Source organism: Orbicella franksi, chromosome 12, assembly GCF_964199315.1.
Source record: "Orbicella franksi chromosome 12, jaOrbFran1.1, whole genome shotgun sequence".
NCBI classification, from domain to species: domain Eukaryota; kingdom Metazoa; phylum Cnidaria; class Anthozoa; order Scleractinia; family Merulinidae; genus Orbicella; species Orbicella franksi.
In genome coordinates, this window is record NC_138156.1 from 4,160,542 (window position 1) to 4,177,500 (window position 16,959).

The 16,959-nt window shown below is 38.8% G+C and overlaps 1 protein-coding gene and 1 long non-coding RNA gene across 4 annotated transcripts in view; one reads left to right on the forward strand and one right to left on the reverse strand.

Annotated features, from left to right (window-relative positions):
• Window positions 1-1,052: 1,052 nt before the first annotated feature.
• On the reverse strand, window positions 1,053-7,080 carry LOC145462614 (uncharacterized). 2 transcript variants are annotated; one of them, XR_014041224.1, is made up of 2 exons: window positions 6,866-7,080; window positions 1,053-1,458 (listed from the first exon to the last, which is right to left on the reverse strand). It is a non-coding gene; the product is annotated as an uncharacterized LOC145462614 (long non-coding RNA). The 2 variants fall into 2 exon arrangements; XR_014041223.1 differs by lacking the exon at window positions 6,866-7,080 and adding an exon at window positions 3,460-3,948.
• Window positions 1,475-16,959, forward strand: part of LOC145462611 (uncharacterized) — a 24,232-nt gene continuing 8,747 nt past the window's right edge. Inside the window, exon 1 of one of the 2 annotated variants that reach the window (XM_081446180.1) lies at window positions 1,475-2,568. The gene's annotated coding sequence lies outside the window, so the exon portion shown is untranslated. Of the gene's footprint in view, window positions 2,569-16,856 lie in introns of those variants that run through there. The other variant, XM_081446179.1, reaches the window with a different exon arrangement.

The window sequence follows — 16,959 nt, forward strand, 5'->3', positions numbered from 1 at the left end:
CGTCAAAAGTGCATTGCTTGATTTCTTTGTCAATAGATCGAGGACGAAATTAAGTTTTACTGTATATACCATATTTTTTCATTAACGAGGTAACTGTGTTCTATCAAATGTTAGAAACAGAATTGACTTGCTGATAAGTTTGATTGAAAGTGTTACAGGAAACAAATGTATTCTACTTGGAGTCTCCAAACTCATTCACACCAAGGGTTAATTAATTTACCTCACTGTGTTTTACAAAATTAATTTGTCTCATTCACTATAAAAGTGCTTGTAGTAATCAGTGACAGCTGTATTTGTTCCGTGTGGTAAAGTCGCGCTAAACTGCCTCCTTCGATTATGCTAGCAGGAAAAAAAATACTGTCAAGATTAGTTTTAAACCATGAAATGGTCCATTATCTACTCAAAGATTTGATCGGAAATTTTCACCTTTCCTCTTTCATGTGTCGTAAAGGAAACGTGTGTGTGTGAACTTGTGTAATGAGAAAACGTGCGCAGGAATTAGTCCAAATGATACTCTGTTAGACTGCGAAACAATCCTTTTTCTCCTTTGTTTAGCTCAGCGCTATTAATCCTCGTGGGCGAAGCGCGCGAGGATCAATAACACTCTGATCAATCAACGATGGTTATTAACAGCTAGCTCTCCATAACGGTGATAGTAACAGGATATAAGTACTTGAGGGAATCACTGACTTACGATTTCACGGACACTTTAATCTGAAGTCCCCGATCGAGGCTTCATCAAACTCAGACTTCCGTGATCCGGAATTATTTAAGCCGCCTCTGGTTAGCACTGATATAATAAGATCAAGAGCTGGAGATTTCTAGGGGGTGATAGTTGATGAGGGTAAAGACCGAATCAACTATTATCTCTTAGGAATCACTAGGAATCACGCTTTAGAAAAGTCGCACAAACTGAATTCCCATTTAATTTGAAATTTGCAGTTGTGTACGCGCACCAGGCTTTGTTTTTCTTGATGTGTCACGAACTAGATAAGTGTTGGTGTCAATCATTAAGGAGAATTGATAGCCAATCAGATTGCCTAGGTAAACACAGCGGATCATTAAATAAAGAACGCTCATAAAAATTAAAGAGAAATTCTTTAATATCCAGTACATCATCTAGTTGACTTTCTTGCTCTTCTCTCGAGTCGCTCAGCCAACATTTTAAACCCACTGTGTTACGTTTACGGTTACAATAAAAGTAATAAGTTGATTTTTACTTCCATCCTTATAACTTATGACTTCTTTTCCTGATTTAACCATTTGTCTGTTTACAGAGTTTAGCACACAGGTATCAATTTAAAGTAAAGGAATAAGATATATCTTTTCAGGCCTGCGTCAGTGAAGTTACTCATCTTGGTTTATTATTGCTTGCTGCTGTTAAGTTTTTTGTTCCTAGCTTTTGTTCCTAACAATCCACTCTGCTTGATCAAATCCTCTTGTTTGGCTGATCCCTATCTGTGAGAGAAACAATAGCAATCCTTACATACATGTAACACGAGATGACGCACTGGTGAGAGTGCTCGCCTCCCACCAATGTGGCCTGGGTTTGATTCCAGCCCGGTGCCATATGTGGGTTGCGTTTGCTGTTGGTTCTCGCCTTGCTCTGAGGGTTTTTCTCCAACATATCTAAATTCCAATTCACAAAAAAACCCAGCTTAGGCTCATGTGGCTTTCCAATTTGGTTATTTGGGTGTGGTTCGTCCCCAGTTTTGAAGCGGGCAATAAGCGTTGAACTTAAACGGCAGGGAAAAGAAAATTATATCCAAACTGACATTTACATGGGTGAAACGTTCATCCATAATCTATCATTAAAGTCTGTAGCACATTTTGAGCTGGTTATAGGATGGTTACAGATCACATAAAATATACAAACCGATAGGTATTGGTTTCAGCCAATGTTAGCCTCCTTCGCAGCCGTTATCAGGGTCGTCACGCAACGCTTCTAGCGTTGCGTGATGACCCTGATAACGGCTGCGAAGGAGACTAAGCCAATGTGGGCGTGGCTCGTTCGCAGTTATCAAGAGGACAATATGCGTTTCTCCTACACGGAAGAGAAAACTGGCCAAAAATTCATACCCAACCTGTCTCTGAGAAAAACTTACCATTCAAAACTGCCAAAAATAAAAGGACGAATATTTACCTGTCAAATAGTGTGTCGCCGTATGACAACCGAGAAGAAGCCAACGTTTTAAATGACAACAGGCAAGTTAACGGCCCAAAATGCTCTCAACAGCTGGCTTTTTACCATTTCTCAATTCAGACAACTTAAAACCAGCGAAGGTCAGTCAATGAATGGAGCGCTCTGATTGGCTGATTCTTATTCGAGATATTCCGCACATCTCAAAGTACGACTGAACCTTTCTTCGCTTAACGTCTTCACATTGCAAAAGGAAGCTATGATTTATCCTGACCCGGGTTATTCAAAGATTGGATACTGATATAACTAACGCTTATTACCTCATTGTTATTGGATAACGGTGGGTATGTACCGCACGAGAAATAAGAACGTCTTGTAATACAAGCAAAGGAAATTGGCTCTTTTATTTCTGCCCATTCACTGGTAAGGTAAGTAATATGAGATTTATTTACCGGAGTTTGGGTGAACAGAGGACTATATTTACTTGCAGCTCGGCTAATATCCCCCGTTATTCACACTGGCGCACTTTGGGAAATAATTTTCGCATCAATCCAACCTTCTTGCTATTGAACTGTTTCGAATACGAAATATGATGATGTTTTACACTTCAAGCAAACTCTCAGTTTAAAAATATTAAAAACTTTCCCAGTATGACCAACAGGTGCCTTTTAAAATAACATTGTGAAGTAAGTGAGGGACAATAAAATTCGTGTATCAAGACTTGAAATTGCACGGAAAGATCCTCCAGCCTCTTCTGTTTATCATGAATTTTGTGTACATTTGTGGTACATCTTTTTTGTGGCCTCTTGTTACACCGAGCAGCTTTGGTGTGTTGACCCTAATCTATTGTGTATTGTTCTTTCATCTTTTGAAAAAGGCCCGGGCTGTACGAAATAATCTCTTTCAGTAAACAAAGCCCACAATCTTCAATCTTAAATTTCACAAGGTTAACATCGTTGCATGCATCGAACGTTTCTGTAAGTATTCTCAAGTTTGTTGCTATTCCTTAGCATGTAGCATGCTTAGTGCAAAGCAGTAACACTTTTAAAGGTGACCCACGGTATCTTCGACATAAATTTCACGTGGTTGCGTTATTTCATGTTTTAAATAGAAAGATTGCTAAAGTAACTATTCTTAGGTTTGTTCGGACATGTTTTTCGGCGAAACTGTGTTATCCATAGAACCGACAAAATCGACAGTTTTATTTAAATAGACAAAGGCGAAAAGCGTACTGCTTGTCATCGATTTAGCACTTGAAAAAGAAAGTAATTTTGTCTCCAACTTTTTACTGTTTAATTAACAGAGATTTTTTTGCCTACCTCGCTGCGTAAACGATAATCGTCGCGTTTACCAGAATACCACGGTCTGTGGCTGAGCATCTTCAAACCTTTTTGTTTGTTCGTAACAGATTCCAATTCATTTTCTCCTTTCGTTCTTAACGCGCACAACGAAACGGTTAAAGAGAGAATTGCAGCAAATTGAAGTAATCTTGCCATCTTCAAGTTATACATCGGATGGGAATGGTCTTGCCTGATATGTTTTTGACAGATTAACGATGATTTCGTTTCAACTTTACTATTCACGACAAAGAACCGCTAAGCCCTTTTATAACGATTTGTCGGTTTCATGACATCCGGTTTAATTTGAGAAGTTTTGAAACCGTTGTCCATTCAATCGTTTTGAAAACAATATAACGAGAATACAATTCCAAAACTACTTCTTTAAAATACTGTATCACTCAAACTTTTTGAACAGTGGTTTTGTTACGAACTAAAACTGTTTAGCATGTATAGTGAAAACTTATACAGTTAAATCTAACTCTGATGTCCTGTAGTGATGCAGTTATACTTAACAGAATATTAAAACACAGTATTGATGCTAATTTCACTTGGTGTTGATTTTCTGACGAAAAGAATTAAAGGAATAAATTGATGTCTTGATTACCTGAAAATGACAAATTGGAAAATTAATAGGTAGTGGTTCTATGACACTTTTAATTAAAATAACGCTGCAAAACTCAATCAAGTGGTCTTAATAGTGTCAGGCATATTAAATTTGACGAGTTGGCAATCTACTTGAAAGAGAGAATAAGTTAATTTGCGCTTTGTGCCCTCTTCTTTCCATCGCTTTCACTTTTATCAAGAGATAATGAGCTTTTACTGAATCAGCTAGATTAAAGTAAGGTAAAAAAGAGACTTAAATTGTATCTGGGATCAACTACGATTTTTATATGATGAATTTTAAGAACGACCGAGACAGAAGAAATCTTACGATCGGGAAGCGATCAGTGCTAGGAAACAAGAAAAGACAATGAAACTCTCTTGTCCTGAAAAGGAAATTTATGTCAATCGCTTTGTACACACAGTCACCACAGTCAGTGGTGGGTGAGCCAATTGTTGAGTTAGAGGATTAGCATTTGAAACAAGAAGGAAGTACTGAGTGGGAAATGTGAAGTGACCTATCAATAATAGAAAACTGATCTGATATTAGACACCGCTTACGATGAAAATGAGCAATTTCCACCTTCTTTAGACTGACGATTTTCTTTCCTTGATCAACGCGGCTTATGTAGCAAATCTTACAGAACATTGATTGGACAGATAACCTCTACGAAAAGAAACCTATAATGTGCGTAAAGAAAGGGTATAAAGAAACCCAAAACTTGACAGGAAAAGTCAGCTTTGAGAAATTAATAATGAAATTGTCAATGCAATAATTATAATAAATTGTAATTGTTTAAACGAAATTTAGGGCAAACAGAAAACGCTATTGCTCGGTATCTTAAGACAAGACTTAGGAACTTTTGTTAAACCTTACGCGCGTTCATTAGCGTTAGGAAGCGTGATAAGACGATGTGCTTCAAAAAGCTGTTCTTAAAAGTAAGATGACCCGGTCAATAACCCCCATGTAGGCATGATGAAAAGGTGGATAAATATTGTATACAATGGATATGCAAAGTGAAATAATCTTTGGTTTCTCTTTTGTCTTTTCTTATTCAGATATCACTGAGTAAATGAAACGCAAATTTGGATCTAGCCGGGAATACAATGAAATGCTCACAAAAGCACTAAGATATATTTTGGATAAGTTAAAGGAATTCTTTTAGCGATAGCTTTGGTCTGATGGGTTGGAATAAAAGTTCCAGTTCTATGGTTATATGCAAGTAACAGCTCTTGAGATAGCCTTTTTACATTGTTTAACTAAACCTGCATGAAGACAAAGAAAAAGAAAACTGAATCACACGGACCTATCATTTGCCGAAGCGTTCTTTCCGAAAATCAGCTTAGCTCTTCGTTCGTCAACGCAATTTTGTTTTCAAATTTAATTTCACAAAAATTTATAGTACAAGGAAGGAGGATCGATACCCAAACCAACGTATCACGCCGCGGCGTTACAGAATAAGGTATCTTACAGGTGTTTTTCCTTCTTTGTCAATTTTGTGTTTCGTGTTTTTAATTATCATTATTCGTAGCAAATTTACGGCTTGCCTCCCTGGACAGTCTTGAAAACCGGCCGAGTGGACAGTTTCAAGTCGAATGCTTCGTCCGACGTGCACTTTCTTTTAAACTGATTTGACAGCTTTGGCTGGTAAATAAAATCTTTGCTCCCTCGCTCAATTTGAATTGACTCTCCTCTCTTCCGCACAAACTGATTTATAACCTGTTAATGGCAGACGCAATCGGAAGACCGGAGAACGCCATGTCTAGTGGGTTTAATTGCACCGGTAAAGACTCCGATTAATTACTGATAATTTCTTGTAATTCAAACGAAAACTATTGTACCACGCCAAAAATCATCGATAATTCATTAAAAAAGGTCAAACAATCATTTCTGTAAACGCAATGTTTAGCTTTGCAGTTTAAACTTATCTACCTATTGGGCACAAATGAGAAACCCTACGTCCATGCTATATCAATACCAAAGGCTTTAAACAAAGGAGAATTGATTTAACCGGTCTGATAATTGGCAAAACATTGGTTACTCGTTCCCCTTTGAACCGGACACGTTCTGTGTTAAAACTGGACTAATGCGCCTCCTGACAACATTTTTCATTTATCATGCCCAGAAATACCACCCACTGAACACTAAAAATACTAATAGGCCTTAATATGATATATATCTTCCCCTTGAAAAAAAAATCCAGATGAAGTTGTTATCATGTTCAAAGGCCTTATTTCGAACACAAAGTATAACCCTTATTCGCTTTCTTGTTGTTGAAAGGAAGATAAAACTCTTTTATATCGTAAGTGGAAAAATCTCCAGTAACTAGTGCTCTTGATTGTTCGTAAACTGTCACAATTATACAATGTTAATCCCGCTTGATCAGATCAATTCATTCACATTTTGCTTCATTTTTTTTCCTGTCACGACGCTAATCTCCGCAGGATATCAAGCTTCTTTTGTATGTTATTCTAAAGTTCTCTCGTACCACTAATTTATGCTAGATAGTGCTGTGTTTTTGTGTCAAGTTTGTCGAGGGTCAGAATGGACTTATCTGCATGTACCACTCCACATAAAGTACAGGATGCTGACGTTACAAAAGAAAAACTCTTGGAAAAGACTTTTAAAACTTATATTGTTAGCTGGTGACTTCAAACCAAAGCCTGTCTATTGTTTTATGTTAATTTAACACTGGAAACTAACTGAAGAAAGTTTAGAGTTGTGGCATTACTTTGTTACTGCGATTTCTATGACGCGAAAAGTTTAGGGCGCATTTTCAAATACCTTCTTGGGGAATTCGGCTTCTCTTCGTCCCGAATACCACGGTCTGTGAAAGGTAGAAACTTTCCAAAGGAAACTTTTCGGGGGTTGAACATCTCTTGTCCAACGACTTCTCGCATTAGTAAAATTCGAGAGAATTAGAGTTGTTGCGATGAAGATAAGAGCAAACTTCTCCATGTTATCTTCTCTCGATAGCAGTTATCAGCTCGGTAACGACACGACTCCTATTGAAAGGACTTTTGTTTGTTAAAAAAATTCTGTTCTTATTTATAACACAGGTATTGATAAATACTTCCGCAGAATCAGTAGCGTGAACCAATCAGGAGCGGAGGAAATTCAAATGTGCCTATCATGTTTGATCCAAGATTGCTATCTATCTATCTATCGATGAAAAACGATTTATCAGACTTTGAAAACCACACAAGCTGGTTCCACTTAATAGTCCAATACTACAGATCAAATATAAATAACATTAATTTTTATACATGTCAAAATCACTAGTTCCATTTAACTCGTTTTTGCCTACAATGTCAACATTGCCACGAAGACAAATTACAGGAAATCAACCACCAGACGATATTTCATCCTCACCGCGAAGACTTAAAGGAATGTCTCAAATCAAGAAGAGGATTTAATATTTTAAGTTTTGTACCGAAATAGTTAAGCTCAATATTCGATGATGAATTCGACTCATTTCATGATCCACTTTACGTATCTCACTATGGTCCACTACGATGTAGTGAGATCGCTGCGATGGCGTAAGCAGACACGAGTACACAAATTTGGGTTTTATGTCTGCATCCCATTTACAACGACTTTTTTTTTTTCATTAAACTGTAGTCAACGATTTTTTTTAAGTGTCACCAGTGTTGGTTATGAGTTGCTTGAGAAACAACTGGAAACATTAATTTTGAAGGTTCCATGACAGTTTATTTTTTCCCCACGTGGCATGGCAAATGAAGAAAATTGATGGAATGGTGAAAGTCACGATTCATTTTGGTTTTGTACTTGATAAGACGAGATAAAGATGTTTTACTACATGTAGGCTAGCAAGAGCTCATTGTATGACAGCAAATGAACACAAACCCACAGGGAATAAATGTTTAATTTCTAAAGTTATTTCAAATCATTCTGTAAACGGCAAGAGCGAAACATCAAAGATCTAACAATTATTTAACACCTGCCATCTTCACACTCTCAAGGAAATTCTTTACAATCCCGTGGTTGACGTGTTCTCTTCTTACGTATCTCTAATAATTTCAAACTCTACCACTAATCCCACCCATTGGAAAAAAAAAATCATTCTCCGATCTCGTTTCTAGTGATTACAATACAAGGGTGTCTTGACTGGCCACGTCGTCGCTATAATTTGTGTTATGTTGACAATTTCGGTGTAATGAGTATGACGATTAAATTAACATCACTGGATAATGCAATTCGAGAGTTTTCATTGGCTGAGACATCATGGTATGTACAAGAATTGGTTCATGCTTTTAGATGTGCGTATATCGAGTTATGGATGTACTCGGGAAGTTTGGAGAGCACTCAGGAAGCTAAAGTTGCTCACGCTTCTCCTGTGCTCTCCAAACTTCCCGCGTGCATCCGTAACTCGATAAACACCCGCTAAACATGAACCAAGTCTTTATTACACCATGCTCTACAAATATGGTAAGGGTATTCGTAATTTTCTGAGACGTTTTTAACTTACTTCATTTCGTTTTAGCTTTCAATATTGGGGAGGAGGAGGTTAATAAACAATTATCCGATCCTGTCGCGCTTGTTGTATATGAGATGATTATAGCCCACTCGGCGTTACGTTCGTTGGCTCTCTACCATCTCAAATCCAACGTGCGCTCGTGCGATTATTATACATCGACGGCATAAGCAAACAACTAGATTTTTAGCCATGCTTTATTTCTACTCATGACTACACTCTAAGCAACAAAGTAAACTGTCCAGACTGTCATTGGTTCTGCGCCTGCATTTGGTCATCAGGTCTTGCAGAGCACCATCTACTTCCGCTGGTAACGTCTGGTGGCTTTTCTTATCTGATTCCTCTTGGTCAAGGGATCTCGAACGCTGTGAGGAAACATTAACTAGATAAATAAATTAAGTCAACTACAGATAAGCTAAAACGCCTGGTTCACACTTGTGAGCAAGCAAAAGCTCCAGCATTAGCAAAAGAAAATGCTATTGGACACCGAGGTGAAATAGGCACAAGCATAAGCATAAGAAAGAGAAACATACGTGTATAAACTTTATTTCAGTGTCTGAAAGATTTAGTCTTGGAGGCTAATTGTGGACACTAAAAAATAATTAAATCGATTTTTTCCTGTGCCTGCGGCTTAGCAAAGCTTTAAGTCTCTGTTGGTGACTTTTCTCCGTTGTATCGCGGATTTCTGCCATCCCCTTGTGTCCGGTCTTCAATCTTCGCCTGTGCTCGAGCTTATTTCCCACCGAAAGAGCTGGCAGACGGCTCCATTTTCACCCAAAATGCTATCACAAAAGTAGTGTTGCATTTAAGTAGTAGTCGAGTTACAATCAAAGCCAAAGTCACGTGAACTAGCGTGCGGCTTACCCACTTTGTTCTATTGCAAAGAAGAACAAGTAACCTTTATGTCAGTTACAGAGTCAGAGATATAACGGCAGTCACTACAGTTTGTTCTTGTGTATGACTTAAGATAGTGAGTGCCGTACTTTCTTGGCCGGTACACCTGAAACACTGAGCCGTAAAGGAACACTAAATGCCAATAAACGTCTGCAAGCCTCGAACCTCCCACCACCCCCACCCCCTCACCACGGGATCTTTGTTTTCGAGGCACTCGATTTTCGACCGTGTGACATTCCTGCACATCTTTATATTCGAAATTTTTGGACCTTGCATCAATCTGTAGAATTACAAAATAACTGGGTCATGTAGCAGCCCTCGTAAAGTCTGACTGATACCCTGAAGAGAACAAAAGAGCAAACAACAGAAACAAAGCACCTAGCCCTAAAACAGTAACAGCTGCTACAGTAATACAGCAATACCAGCTTACGAGAGCTGTTACACTTCTGAAATAACTTGGTTAATGAGAAAATATAATATGACTTATACGTACCCGCCTGCCCTGTCCGCCGTAGTTATGTAACTTTTTCGCTTTTAAAATGGTAATGAAAAAAAAAAAAAACATGCAAAGAAGACAAAGAAATTAGACTTTCAACACTTCTAATGGGGACCTACACCTTTCAAAACTTCAAGACACATTTTGCGCCTACTTCATCGGCAAATTTAAACAAGTTCCAGTGTATCAATGCTAAAGAAACTTTGGAATAAAATTTGTAACATTATTAGGCATGCATGGTTAACATTTTAAAAAATCTATCGAGCCGTGTTTAAGATCTTCAAAAAAGCGCTTAAAATCGAAAATTGTTCAAAATTTATTGTGGAAGTGATGTTGAGAAAAAGTCTCGTTCTCGAGATCAAGAAAATACAAACCAACAAAACTCTCATGGATGCAAAACAAAACTTCAAGACACATTTTGGTGTCTTTTGGAGCAATTTCATTAAAATAACGTTCTTCTTTCAGTCCATTTAATTTTATTACACAAAAAGCATGGTTTGAAATGTTTTCGCGATTTATTCGAATCAAGCATACAGATTTTTTTTATTCTTCATATTCTCCTTGCCATACATCGTAATTTCAGAAATTGGCATCAGATTTTCTATGACAGATCTGGTTCGCACAAAATTCATGCTTTACCGATTTTCATATTTTTGGTTTATCGTTTCCATGGAAATAGCGATTACTAAAAAAAATTATTATTAAAAAAAAAACATTCAACAAAACTTCAATCATTTTCCAAAAACTGGTGTAATTTTCTCATCGATCAGAGTTAGGGAAGGTTGGTAAAACACCAATTGAAAATGCTAGGTATGGTCCAGAAAAAAACTGTCTTCTTTCTACAATTTAGATCAACTTACCACTGAAATTACCTGACGCTTGTCTGTTGACTTTCTCTCTAGTTGATTATTCACATTCTCCTTGAGAAATTGAAAAATATTAAATTTAAAAAGAAGCCACTCGGACGAATTTCAAATGCGAGTTATGTACTCATTTAGAGCTTATAGCCATAGCATCATTTCGCAAAGACGGTGGGTCGAGTTTCTTGCAGTATATCAAATAATCAATAGAGCAAAAAAAAGAGAAAAATTCTTCCCCAAAAGAGACATCAATTTCTTTGTAAACGCTTACTTTAAAGGTGGCACTCACGCTGCCACACGCGTCGTCAGGTCTGTTATTCAATTTCCACTGAAACAATATAAGACTAATATATCCCACCACCCCCTCCCACCCGTTTTCCCGCAACGCGCTCGCTACACAAATGCCCCTAATTATGAATGGATCACTAATTTGTTTTTTGTCCTCCAGGATGTAGCCTACAGTGCAAGCGTTATTTTGTAACGGAACGCTCAATAGACCAGGTTTTTGATGCCGTCATCTTGGATTGTAATTGGATGGTTGACCGGCAGAAGGTTGAGGCAGAGGGCGGGGGGTCTCACGGCAAATTTTTCCCTCGCCCCAACCCTCCACAGTTGCGAAAGATGGCGTCCTAATACGAAAATGTGCACTCGCACGGCAGAAATACACCTGCACTGCAGGCTATCCAGCATGGTTGATTTTGTATCATGTGACCGTTTGATGCAAAATGCCCATTACTCTCGGGCAGGTGGCTTAAAAGAAGTACACTTATGGTATACTTAAGAATGGCTGACTGTTAGGATCGAGAACCGCCGGTCAACGACCCATTTGGCAAATCGCTCATATTTTGCCCAAAGATACCCTTAGGTGACCTAATTCTAAAAATCATATTTCAAGGTTCCAGCGAATTTTTATTTTTCAGAAATTCGCGAAAATTTGAAAGCGCGGTCAAAGTGCGGTTTTTCGTGTAATAAAATGACCGAAATAAGGTGCGAGGACGAAGCGCTGGCAAAGTCTTAAAATAAATTCAATTGACTTCAAACTTCACACAAATGTGGAACAACCACTCTAATTTATTCCTCGTTTTAAACTAATCTCAGAGATGTTGATATAGTGGTTTTCCGAACCATTTTAAAAACATCTATGAAGCGTGTGAAAAATAACGGCAAAATATAGGTCATGTTTAACAGCATAAAAATGCATCTGGTACCTCACTTTCCGATTATTTTACTTCACAGCCTAGAAATATCATTATTAAACATATATCATGCCAAGTTTCATGCTCGAACTCGCAGTATTTCCCTTTGAGAAAAACGAAAATCTACGTCAATGTGTTGGGCGCAAATAACACAATAATTGTACACGAACAAGAGACAAATCAGTTTCAACGGCGAAAGTAAAAGGCCATCATTCATTAAAATCCCGTCAATTCACTGCTATCAGTAGAAACATAATGTCTACTACATAAAAACTGTTTTTAGACGTTTTCGAAACATTGCGCGTTAACTTTGTTTAATTTCCTGTCCGCCGTCATGTCTAGTCTGTCATCGCGTGTATTTCCTTAATGTAAACAACACTCTGAATGGTTTTCACGACAAACGCAAGAGATTTCCTGTAACCTTAATGTTTTCGGTTCACCAAAACGCTTTAAGTTCGTTAAGACTCAATAATGGCTCAACTTGGAATGCTGTTTAGCATTAAGGACGTTAAAGGACTGTAAATTAATCGAGTTGAAATATCTTGAAGCAAATCAAAATCGCGCCCTTATTCTAATTTGGCAAACAGCCGACCTCCGTTCAAGAAGTCGAGAGGTTAATTCGGCAATGTATTACCGGTACAACAACAAAATCAAACCGCGGTCATCAAAAGTGTAAGTTTAAAAGTGTAGTGGCAAGTCCCAAATAAATTTCGCCTTTCTAAAATGGAAACAAGAAGTGAAACGCTCTGATCCGAAACAAATAAACAAAATATTAATACGACTAATTTAATCCGAAAATGTTACAGAAAACATACCTAAAAGCCGTCGATTCCCCTCAATACCACTCCACATTGCCTTAAAGAGCCCAAGCTTTCTGCTGTAAGAATCAGGGGCGTCAGGAATCTGTTTTTATCATATCGGCAGCCATGCTGCGTGGCTGATATTCGAGACTCAGTAAAAGTTGTCACACAACCGTACGAGCAGCCCAGTCACGCTTTCACTGCTCTTGCGCAAATGTTCAACATTTCGCAATTTACCTAAACTGATTACAAGTTTAAAGTAGTGACAGTAGATTGAAAGGCGCTTCTTAAAGCTGACCTATCCAGGAGCAATTATTTCTTGTTCTTGAATGGCTCTTAGTTGTAGCTACAGTCGGGAAGGGGGGGGGGGGGCAGGGGATACTCCTGGAAACTTCGGATATCTGTATGCAGTGGAAGATTAAGTGATCTCCAGTTCTTAACGCCAACACTGACACACCAGATGATTCTCGAAGTATCACAGGGATCACTAAGCTAAATAATTTTGAGTTTAGCTCCGCTGAGTCAATTACCTGTTGGCGCGCATATTGCATTGACCGTGGACAGGTGGAAAAACAGTTAAACCGGAAAAGCCTGGTGCACATTGTAATTTAGCGTTGTCCAACACGCAATCGGTCAGGTTGTAATGCTAATTGTATTTGATAGAATCTCAAGTTTTCTTTCGACACATACTGGGGTGACATACTCCTAGATGGGCGTGGCCGGGAGCCATGAGTCAAGTCAGTCAACTCGCAAAGCTTAACAGAAGAGTGATAGTGAACCACTGGTGGAAGGACTGCAGATTGTCCCTACGCTTTACCCTGATAGGCCTCTGTTTTATTCTAATGAACTGATGCTGTGACAATGATACCATTTAGCTTTATGAACATGCTAGTGGTCAAGGGTTTCTTTTGCAGTATAAAAGAATCATAAATAAGTAGTTCTTTGTGAAAAACTATTTTCAGGAAAGTAAGCTGTTTGCGAGATCTATGTTTTCAGATGTTCTAGAGTGATTAGTTTGTTAAGGCACTGTTGCACTGCGTCTAGGCGCAGTGTCGGAAACAAAATGCATTAGATCATCTAATTTTAAGTCGATAAAGGTAAATTAATCGTTGCAGCGAATTTGGAAAGGGTGACTCAAATCAAAAGGGTGATTCAAACCTCGTTCCTAGAGTCTCTCATCTTACCGCCCGACTGGAGTACGCTCCAGGGTGCGGTAAGATGAGAGACCCTGGGAACGAGGTTGAGACGATTCGGCCATGAGTTTTTCCTCTAAAGGGCCTTCCTCCTCTACTCCCTCTCCCTCTCTACAAAAATTTAACGATCCTCCCCCGCCCCGAAAAATTAGCACCTGAAAAAGACGAATATTATAAGGATCCTGGGCTCTGCGCATTTCCCGCGCCACCATTTCGGCGTCAAGCTTTCGGCCTGTCGTTTGACCAGTGCGGAATTTTGCCACAAGATACGATTGCTGCTTGTCACTGACTGCCCTGAGAGCCCAACCCTCTTTTGAAACAACAAGGGCTTCTTGGTGACCTATTGTGGCTTTGAGTAACACGCCAACGCTTGCGCCAAGCAGGATTTGTAGCACATTTTGGCTAAGTCCATAAGGGAATGTCTCTCCAGTAACTGCGTATATTTCTCCAGAGACAAGTGCCTCTCTAAAGTGGACAGGCTATGAAAGACACGAATACAGCCGCCTTCAAGACATTAATACACCCCTGCCATGCATGGTTACTATCCATGGAAACATCACCAGACGCTTTCTCGGTCACACCCGTTGATAATAGCACCGATGTTGGGGTCGCAGTGTTCGTGCCTTTTTAGAAAATGACCGGAAGTCTCCTTTAGAAAACGATGTTTCCAGCAAAAAATAAAGAAAGAGCGATGTCTAACTAAATTGCAAAAGAAACCCTTGACAATTAGCATTTTCGTAAAGCTAAATAGTATTGTTGTCACAGCATCAGTTCATTAGAATAAAACAGAGACCTATCAGGGTAAAGCGTAGGGACAATCTGCAGTCCTTCCACCAGTGGTTCACTATCACTCTTCTGTTAAGCTTTGCGAGTTGACTGACTTGACTCATGGCTCCCGGTCACACCCATCTAGGAGTATGTCACCCCAGTATGTGTCGAAAGAAAACTTGAGATTCTGTCAAATACGATTAGCATTACAACCTGACCGATTGCGTGTTGGACAACGCTAAATTACAATGTGCACCAGGCTTTTCCGGTTTAACTGTTTTTCCACCTGTCCACGGTCAATGCAATATGCGCGCCAACAGGTAATTGACTCAGCGGAGCTAAACTCAAAATTATTTAGCTTAGTGATCCCTGTGATACTTCGAGAATCATCTGGTGTGTCAGTGTTGGCGTTAAGAGCTGGAGACCACTTAATCTTCCACGGCATACAGATATCCGAAGTTTCCAGGAGTACCCTCTCCCCCTCCCCCCCTTCCCGACTGTAGCTACAACTAAGAGCCATTCAAGAACAAGAAATAATTGCTCCTGGATAGGTCAGCTTTAAGAAGCGCATTTCAATCTACTGTCACTACTTTAAACTTGTAATCAGTTTAGGTAAATTGCGAAATGTTGGACATTTGCGCAAGAGCAGTGAAAGCGTGACTGGGCTGCTCGTACGGTTGTGTGACAACTTTTACTGAGTCTCGAATATCAGCCACGCAGCATGGTTGCCGATATGATAAAAACAGATTCCTGGGGCCCCTGATTCTTACAGCAGAAAGCTTGGGCTCTTTAAGGCAATGTGGAGTGGTATTGAGGGGAATCGACGGCTTTTAGGTATGTTTTCTGTAACATTTTCGGATTAAATTAGTCGTATTAATATTTTGTTTATTTGTTTCGGGGCAGTGCGTTTCACTTCTTGTTTCCATTTTAGAAAGGCGAAATTTATTTGGGACTTGCCACTACACTTTTAAACTTACACTTTTGTGACCTCGGTTTGATTTTGTTGTTGTACCGGTAATACATTGCCGAATTAACCTCTCGACTTCTTGAACTTGAACGGAGGTCGACTGTTTGCCAAATTAGAATAAGGACGCGATCTTGATTTACTTCAAGATATTTCAACTCGATTAATTTACAGTCCTTTAACGTCCTTAATGCTAAACAGCATTCCAAGTTGAGCCATTATTGAGTCTTAACGAACTTAAAGCGTTTTGGTGAACCGAAAACATTAAGGTTACAGGAAATCTCTTGCGTTTGTCGTGAAAACCATTCAGAGTGTTGTTTACATTAAGGAAATACACGCGATGACAGACTAGACATGACGGCGGACTGGAAATTAAACAAAGTTAACGCGCAATGTTTCGAAAACGTCTAAAAACAGTTTCTATGTAGTGGACATTATGTTTCTACTGATAGCAGTGAATTGACGGGATTTTAATGAATGATGGCCTTTTACTTTCGCCGTTGAAACTGATTTGTCTCTTGTTCGTTTATAATTATTGTGTTATTTGCGCCCAACACATTGACATAGATTTTCGTTTTTCTCAAAGGGAAATACTGCGAGTTCGAGCATGAAACTTGGCATGATATATGTTTAATAATGATATTTCTAGGCTGTAAAGTAAAATAATCGGAAAGTGAGGTACCAGATGCATTTTTATGCTGTTAAACATGACCTATATTTTGCCGTTATTTTTCACACGCTTCATAGGTGTTTTTAAAATGGTTCGGAAAACCACTATATCAACATCTCTGAGATTAGCTTAAAACGAGGAATAAATTAGAGTGGTTGTTCCACATTTGTGTGAAGTTTGAAGTCAACTGAATTTATTTTAAGACTTTGCCAGCGCTTCGTCCTCGCACCTTATTTCGGTCATTTTATTACACGAAAAACCGCACTTTGACCGCGCTTTCAAATTTTCGCGAATTTCTGGAAAATAAAAATTCGCTGGAACCTTGAAATATGATTTTTAGAATTAGGTCACCTAAGGGTATCTTTGGGCAAAATATGAGCGATTTGCCAAATGGGTCGTTGACCGGCGGTTCTCGATCCTAACAGTCAGCCATTCTTAATTATTAGTGAAAGAAATTGTCCCCCAGTGGAAGAAAAACCTGAAAGAAATAGCTTGTTGGATCTACTTAAGTAAAAACAAATAAGTTGCACTGTTTGTAACGT